General features: G+C 48.2%; 1 protein-coding gene and 1 long non-coding RNA gene across 5 annotated transcripts in view; one reads left to right on the top strand and one right to left on the bottom strand.

Moving 5' to 3' along the window:
- Window positions 1-32: 32 nt before the first annotated feature.
- On the bottom strand, window positions 33-3,667 carry LOC150050274 (uncharacterized). The gene is made up of 2 exons (XR_016538603.1): window positions 3,571-3,667; window positions 33-227 (listed from the first exon to the last, which is right to left on the bottom strand). It is a non-coding gene; the product is annotated as an uncharacterized LOC150050274 (long non-coding RNA).
- Window positions 3,668-4,011: 344 nt separating this feature from the next.
- The window catches only part of Ptpra (protein tyrosine phosphatase receptor type A), a 120,515-nt gene continuing 116,769 nt past the window's right edge, over window positions 4,012-7,757 (top strand). For 3 of the 4 annotated variants that reach the window (XM_090352075.1, XM_090352072.1, XM_090352074.1), the window contains exon 1: window positions 4,012-4,281. The gene's annotated coding sequence lies outside the window, so the exon portion shown is untranslated. The remainder of the gene's footprint in view (window positions 4,282-7,757) is intronic. The other variant, XM_090352073.1, reaches the window with a different exon arrangement.

Below are 7,757 nucleotides of genomic sequence, written 5' to 3'. Positions count from 1 at the left end.
ATTTTTACAGTGAGCACTTGTATAACTACTACTTGGATTCTTCATATTTTATTGTACTTATTACACATCTATCCATGTATCCATTAATTAATGCATCTTATTTTTGTTGCATTTCAAAGTAAATTTTATGAGGGGTGTGGCAGCACAGGTCTGTAATACCAGTACTCTTGATTACGAGGAAGTTGGAGAGTTCAAGGCCAGCTTGGGCTACAACAATGAGACCCTGTCTTTAAAAAAGAAAAAAAAAAGTAAATTGAAGATTTCAGTACACCTCCCTCTAAATACTTAAGAATTCATTACAAGTTTTTTGTTTTTATTTTTCTTGATGGAGAAGTTGGTCGTAGGGCTTGGGCATTCTGGACTTGGGCACTGTCCCTGAGCTTTTCAGTTCAAGGCTAGCACTCTACCACTTGAACCACAGTACCATTTCCAGTTTTCTGGTGGATAGATACTTCAAGATGAGTCTCATGGACTTTAGTGCCCAGGCTGGCTTTGAACCACAATCCTGAGATCTCAGCTTGTTGAGTAGCTAGGATTACAGCCACCAGCACCCAGCTACAGGGTTTTCTTTTCTTTCTTTTTTCTTTTTTCCTTTTTGGCAAAGACTACCTATAATGAATCACAAAGATCTTAAGTGTACATACATCGGCTGGGCTTTGACAGGTTCATACAACTGTAAAGGGATACTTAAAAATCTGAAATGGAGGGCAGGGAGTTTGGCCTAGTGGTACAGTGCTTGCCTAGCATGCACGAAGACCTGGGTTCGATTCCTTGGTACCACATACTTAGAAAAAGCCGGAAGTGGTGCTGAGGCTCAAGTGGTAGAGCTCTAACCTTGAGAAAGTCCAAGGACAGTGCTCAAGCCCTGAGCTTAAGCCCGGGACTGGCAAAAAAAAAAAAAAAAAAAAACTGAAATGGAGAGGAGGTAGGCTAAGCCCGGTGGTAGAGCATTACCTTCTATGTGTGAGGTCTGAATTCAATCTTGGAACCAGAAAATTAAAAAAAAATTATAATTAGGGCTTTTTCTTCCAAATTCTTAATTGCTCCGTTGAAAGTAGTGTAAAAGTTCTTTACTTGGAGCAGTTGTATAGCAGGCCTGAACCTGTGAAGTGGGATGGGGCCAAGTCTTTCCTAGAATTCTAGCTATGGGCAGGGTCTAGAAACATTTCTCCTAGTTTAGGTATGAGTGGTGGGTATAGACAAAGTGAGAATGCTCCCGTAAGACACCTCAGGGCAAGAGGCTTCTGCAAATCTTGTAGATAGACAGTGACTGGAAGGACTCTTGGCTCTCATTTATTTCATCTATTATTGTGTTGCTTTATTTTTATTACAGCACTTAGGAAACATTCTTTTTCATTTGTTTATTGTCTCTCCCTCCAGAAAGTAAGCCCCTGAGAGCAGGAGGCCTCTTCTTACTCCCTGCTGTGTCCAGCACATGGTCTGTACTCAATAAGAAATTGAATGACTCATTGTTCCATTTACTAGATGGGGAAAGGAGGCCTGGAGAGGGAAGTGATTTGCCTGAAGGAACAGGACAGCAACTTTTCTTTAGTTTTTTACTCATTAACCCTGTGGCTGTTGGGAACCTGTGGTGTGGCTGACAGGTGCCTGTTAGGTATGACCTGAGTTGGGACTAATGCAGAACAGGGAGTAAGGGAGCCACAGTCTCAACTTGGGTTATCTGGAGAAGCCTGTCTCCAATCCCTCTCTAAACAGCTCTTAACTATGTTGATGGGGAGAGGCCCCCAGACATTCAAGTAGAATTGAGCACCAGATCAGTTTCCATGGCAGGCAGTTTAGGACTGTGCCCTCGACCAGTGGAAACAGTGTGCACACCACATCTTCCCAGGGTCTTGAAATGGGTTCCCCAACTCCCTTGCTCTGGAATTCTATATCACACACACCACAGATGTTATGATTACACAGTGTGCCTGCCTCATGGAGAGTGAAGGATCTTATATTTCTTGAGAATGGTTACTGGCCAAGCTGCGTGTGTGTGTGTGTGTGTGTGTGTGTGTGTGTGTCTGGAATTCTCATTGCAGCTCTGGAAGGTTCCAGGAAAGAACCTCTGGAAGGTTCCAGAGAGCTAGAAACCTAGAGCTCTGTGACTACCACACTCAACTGCAAGGATTCCCAAGTGTGGTCAGATCCAGTAGGGGTTCTTCACATGATTGTCCTTCAAGGACAACCCACCTGTCTTAACAGCTGTTTTAATTCATTAGCACACCTAAGTAGCATGTCAAGCTCTTATGTTAATATAATCAAATTGACCAAAAGAAACATTTAGGTTACAGTGTTGTTAGGTAAAAACTAAGCTGGTAATGTGAAGCCATGGGGCTGCCCTTATTGCTGAGGTACCTTTTGTGCTTACATTGTTTTTCAGGTTTTTTTTTTTTTATTTTTTGCACAGGTCCAAGACATGGCCAAAATTTCATGTTTCCATTTTCTATGTACCTCCATTCTGGATAGATTTAAATGTGGACTTCCAAGAAATGGGCATGTGGAAGGATCTACCCTCACTGGCTACCCTTGGGGACTTAAGAGGACTGGGCAGTGGCTCTGAGCCTTTGAGTTGAAGTGTCTATCTGGCAGGGACCTTGGGTTGGCTCTGCCAGTAGTGATTTCTTTGCACAGAAGGGGTAGACCCGATGAAGGCCCACTGCAGCCCATATTTCTAGGACATGGCTCTGGTAAACATACTAATTTCACAGTTGGAAAATGGGGGAAATTTCCCTTAGGGCTCTGGTTGGGATGATGTAAGCTGCTGGCTTAATGTAAGGCAGTACCCAAGGAGCCAGACCAGTTCTAGGGTCTTATAAGTACCTTGCGGTAACCGAGGTGGGGAGAGCAGGGAGAGGGCGGGTTGCATAGAGTTCTATCAACAAGTGGAAGTTGTGGAGGGGGGGCACGACAGGAGATGACAGGAATACCAAACCGGTGTGCTAGCTCTTGTGCAGATGTCTTCCCATCGGCCACTCGGTTGCCTTAGTTACAGATTCTATCTCCTTCCTAAGCATTGGGCTCTTTGGGGTGTAGTGGGCGAACTTGACTCTTACCTGCCTGGAGGAGAAGCGGCCACCCACTCCGGGCACCACAGTCTCCGGGTCTAGGCTGAAGTGTAACCCTCCACTTCCAGGGCTTGCAGAAGCCCCGCAGGTCGGCCTGGAGGCCGCACAAGTGTTTCACTCCACTCAACACCACTGAGTAAGCTGACTTTTACCCGCAGGGGCTTAGGTCTTGCAGCACTCAAAGTGGTTCCACCTGGAAACATGCTGCCTACAGACACATGGCTTCCAGGGATACACGAGAGGGCGGCGGTTCCCCTTCCCTGGGCTCCGGGAAGGGGCTGAGCATCCCGGCCTTGGGGGACCTTGTCTCTCCATCTTCCTCAGGCTCTGATCCTCCCCTCCCCCGCCAGCATCACGGGTGGTGCTTCCACCCAGTTCCGTGGCTAGTCAGGCCCGGCACGGCGCATTAGGGCTCCGGTTGGGATGATGTAGGCTGCTGGCTTAATGTCAGGCAGCACCCGAGGAGCCAGACCCGTTCTAGGGAAGAGGCTCTTCTAAGTACCTCGCGGTAACGGGGGCAGGGAGGGCAGGAGAAGGCCGAATCGGTCACATTTGGAGGGGTGTGTAGATGGCTTTGGTGGTGTAGGCCGCTCCAGTCGCTAGGTAATGGTGTGGCTGGTCCCTGGCCTCAGTTTCCGCATCTGTAAACTGGGAAGAGTCCTAGGTCCAAGCGGAGGATCCTGAGGAACGATCTACCGGAACTACCAAAGTCCAGCTTTCCGTAGGATGGAGTTCTTGGAGCTGCAGAGAGCCGTGGGACCCACTTCACACCCCCGTAAAGAGAGAGAGGGAGGGAGAGAGAGAGAGAGACTTGGGAGGCGCGCAAGGGCGGGGCCCGCCAAGGCCGGAGACGCCCGTTCGGCGTTGGCCAACCAGCGCCCTCCTCTGAACAGCCAATGAGCACGCGCCTTACAACCAGGGCTGGGTCGCGAGCGAGGCTGCGGTGAGTGCAGCTCTGACAGGGACGCGCGCGCGCGCGCGCCACCGAGCTCGGACCCGGGGCCGAGGCCGCCATCACCGTCGCTTGCGCCGTCGTCCCTCTGCCACTTCCCCTCTCGCCATGCAGGCGAGACCGCCGCCGCCGCCGCGAGCCTTCGAGCTGCGGGCCGGGCGGCGGCCCTGAGGGCGAGTGGCGGGCCGAGCCGCCGCCGCCGCGGAACTGAGGCGGAGCTGCCGTCCCGGTCCCCCGTGGTCCCGCCCAGCGCCGGACTCGGTGAGTGTTCGCGGCCGCCGCCCGGGTGGGCTCCGGACGCGGGTGGGAGGGGTCCCCGGATTCTCCCTTTCCGGGCGGGGTGCGTCGGGCTGGTGCTCTGGGATCCGCATCCCTGCGCGGTGGGTGGGGACCCGGGGGTCTCCGGAAGCGTGGGGGACCGGGCGCCGACCCCTCTCCCGTGCCCCAGAACTTTGCGGGCGTCTTCCTGGGAACCGGCCAGGGCGCTGCCATAGTTCATTCTGAAACAAGAAACTTGGAACGGCGAGAACAGCATTCGCCTAGGTCCATGGGAAGAAGAAAAAGAAAGAAAGAAAGAAAACTGGCGAGAGAAATTTTGTTCTTGCAGGGACCCGAGTTTCTTTCCCTAAAAGCCCCTCCTGGCCCGGCTCCCAGGCCCCTCTCTCTTCGCCGTCCACTCCCAACTGTTGAAGATGCACGAGGAAGGGGGAAACAGGCAAACAGATAGCTGCCCAGAATTCGTAATGAGCCACTTGGGAATGCAGATCCCCTCCCTTTCTACGCTATTTTTTTTCTTAAATACATATATATGAATAATCCTCAAATGTATTTCCTGAAAATAAAAACCTTAATGGCAGAACTGAGTCTAATGTTGAGGTAGGCGTGTGTGTGGTCAGTAATACTTGTAAGACAGGAAAAGAGGAATGTTCAAAGCCTTCTTACGCAGAATAATGCCTGTAGCAGCCTTTGGCTAGAATAAGGATTGTTGCTGGAAACTAGACACATCTCCTCCGAGATTGCTTCACTAACCACCTGCTAGCTGTTAAGACAGCCAGACAACCCGAAAGATGGTGGGTGAGAGGAAGATTGAGTAGGAAAGGGCGAGCATCTTCCTGCCTGGCCACTCCTTTTAAAAACACAGATCGGATGCTGTCACTTGTTTATTTAAAAACTCCCTTGCTTTGTTTTTCTCGTGGGATGAATGAAACTCAAAATGTCTTAATCAGGTCACAATCTTACCTCAATTTACTCTTTTATATTTAGCTTAATTCTATCCTCCTATGGGTCTAGCCATTCAGAGCTGCCTGGTTGCCCCTTCACCTATTTGGAGGTTTTTGCCTTCTTGTGTCCTGTTTCCTCCCATCTTGACTGTGCTGGGAGAATTCTTCCCAGTTGTCTCCATTTCCCAAGAGAATTTTCACTAGTCTTCCCCAAAGGCCTGTTTGGAATACATGGCCAGGACTTTTGGTACCTCCAATTCCCCCATCTTCCCATGTCTATCCCACCTAGCCTTCATAAATAGCAGGCAGGAATGGACAGGTTCTATAGTCCACAGGCTTCCAACTTGCTTGACTGTCCCTGAAAGACCAAAATCCCCTTAGTCATTTTTCACTGCTTAGAGGGGCCTCGGGTACACTAGAATGCATGATGAAATAAATATAGGAGTCCACATAATGGGTTCCTGTTTAGCATGTGAGTACTCTACAGAATAAAAAAATGCAAGCCCTTTGACTTAAGTATATTTATATGTCATCTGTTTGCCAAGTAAAGTGCTTGATTATGATGCAGAATGAAAGTGAGAAACTTCTTGGGTCCTTTCCTTTGAAGCACTCAGACCAGTGCAGGACAGGTGGATATAATTACATTGTAGGTGCTACTGGAGTAATAATGATTGCTATTACCTTTTATTTGCCTGTGACAGGTTATGTAATAAACGCCTACAGTATTCTCTCATGTAATCTTTTCAATAGTTGTATGGGGGCTTATTCCTACTCTGTAGGGCTGAAAACTAAGTTTCTATGGTAGGCCTATGAGGCAATAGTCTGAATTTTAGTCCTGCCAGTCTACCTTCAGATCCTCTACCGGGCTTCGCAGGTTGCATTCCCTGAGTGGTTAGAGAAAGGCTTCTTGGTAGGGAGCCTTTGGGTTCTGAAGGATGCATAGAAGTTGGTTTAGGTTCTGTTTTGTTCTGTTTTGTTTTTTGAGGAAGCTTGAAGGTGGGAGGGCCAACTGTCTTTGGGAAAAAGTTAAACATAGCTGGATTGAATAGATGAGATTAGGGTCAGTTTGGAGGACTATAAATGCTGTGTTAAGAGTTTGCAGGGCCAGCCGGGAGTTTGGCCTAGTGGTAGAGTGCTTGCCTAGCATGCACAAAGACCGGGGTTCGATTCCTTGGTACCACGTACATAGAAAAAAAAGCTGGAAATGGTGCTGAGGCTCAAGTGGTAGAGCTCTAGCCTTGAGAAAGTCCAAGGACAGTGCTTAGGCCCTGAGCTCAAGCCCAGGACTGACAAAAAAAAAAAAAAGAGTTTGGAGGGCCAGGAGTGTGGCCTAGTGGTAGAGTGCCTGCCTAGCATGCACAAATCTCTGGGTTCGATTCCTTGGTACCACATACACAGAAAAGGCTGGAAGTGGTGCTGTGGCTCAAGTGGCAGAACTCTAGCCTTGAGTTAAAAAAAAGCTCAAGGGCAGTGCTCAGGCCCTGATTTGAGTCCCAGGACTAGGAGAGAGGGGGGAGGGGAAGAGAGGGGAGAGAAAAGAAGAGAGAGAGTGTGTGTGTGTTTGAGCAGTGGAGAGCCACAGAAAGCACAGAAAGGCTTAAAGGAGGTCAGAGACTTGGGACTGAGTCTTGGGAAAGGTCTTTCGATGAGTGCCTTTCTGGGGCCAGTTGCTGATAACCTATCAATTTAGAAAATAGTGTCCCAGCTCTATCATATAGAATTGTATCCTCTTAGACTTAGTTGATTATTCCTCTTCTGAGATAATTTTGCTCAGGTTTTTTTTGTTTGTTTGGTTGTTTTTTTTTGGTGCTAGTCCTGGGGCTTGAACTCAGGATCTGAGCACTGTCCTTAGGCTTTTTCCTCAAAGCTAGCACTCTGCCACTTGAGCCACAGCACCCCTTCTGGCTTTTCTTTAATGTATGTGGCACCAAGGAATCGAACCTGGGTCTTTATGCATGCTAGGCAAGCACTCTACCACTAGGCCAAACTCCCAACCCCAATTCTGCTGAGTTTTGAGAAGATAGTGCATTTGAGAGGAAAATCTAGCAGTGCAAAACTGTATATAGAAAAAATAAGTCTCTCTCTTACCCCTGACCCCAAGTTTGCTATTTCCTAACCTCATTCCTAGAGATAGCTGGTTTCCAGTTTCTGTGACCTTCCATAGTCACTGTTTTATAAATGTGTGTCAACTTACATTTCTCTCACCATGGTATGTTTGTCTCACCTTACTTTTTTTTTTTTTTTTGCCAGCCCTGGGCTTGAGCCCAAGGCCTGAACACTATCCTTGGGCTTTTGCAAGGCTAGAGCTCTACCATTTGAGCCTCAGCACCACTTCTGGCTTTTTTCTATGTACATGGTGCTGAGGAATCAAATCTCAGTCTTTGTGCATGCTAGGTAAACACTGTACCACTAGGCCAAACTCCTGGCCTTACCTTACTCTTTAAATTAACATATTTAAGAAATTACCTTATATTACTATCTTCTGAATCATTCATCTTTTTGGAGTAGGAGGATTGA

Source organism: Megascapheus bottae, chromosome 18 (genome assembly GCF_031878675.1).
Source record: "Megascapheus bottae isolate mThoBot1 chromosome 18, mThoBot2.hap1, whole genome shotgun sequence".
In the NCBI taxonomy this organism is placed as follows: domain Eukaryota; kingdom Metazoa; phylum Chordata; class Mammalia; order Rodentia; family Geomyidae; genus Megascapheus; species Megascapheus bottae.
The sequence above is the reverse complement of the archived record's forward strand: the minus strand, read 5'-3'. Positions and strand labels throughout refer to the sequence as shown.